We start from the raw sequence: 632 nt of genomic DNA, 5'->3' as shown, positions 1-632 counted from the left end.
ATGATCCTAAAAGGCTGTAGCTTAAATAAATTCATTAATGGATGTGTCTCATGCAGGGTAAAATTAGACTGTTGAGATGCTTTACCAAGGCCGAGAAAGAGTCACACGCTGTTAAACAAAGGGCCCATAGTAAATAGTTACATTTTTTATTCTGTTAGACACTAAAGCATATTTCTCACGAGAAAACAGAAACTTATCAGGCCACAGAGGCATGGTGTGATTTCAGGGAGTGTCTTCAGTTCATATAATCAGCTGCCCTTCTCTTTCTCCTCAGACGCTGCACAGACTTTTTTAGAAACTCTTCTCGGATGTAATGGTAAAGCGTCTCCTTTCAGCGCTGAAAGTCAATAAAATAAGTAAAGTCTGAATGCTTTTCTTAGCTGATTTTATGCTCCGTGTGTCAATACAAATTATGATTCATCGATTGAGATTCTCGTTCTCAACAACCTGAACAGCTGAAGCAGATCTCTGACACCAGAGCTGCGCTACTGTTAAGCTACGAGGCTTGTTGTGCTTCGTCAGGCTTTGGAAGCTAAAAGCCCGAACCGTAACCGAACCCCGTTAGTCTGTGACACTAACGACAATAAACACACATAATGTACTTGAAAATAAGATAAAAACATTGTCCGTTA

This window comes from Poecilia formosa, unplaced genomic scaffold, assembly GCF_000485575.1.
Source record: "Poecilia formosa unplaced genomic scaffold, Poecilia_formosa-5.1.2 Scaffold1023, whole genome shotgun sequence".
NCBI lineage: Eukaryota > Metazoa > Chordata > Actinopteri > Cyprinodontiformes > Poeciliidae > Poecilia > Poecilia formosa.
Note: the sequence above shows the minus strand (reverse complement) of the source record.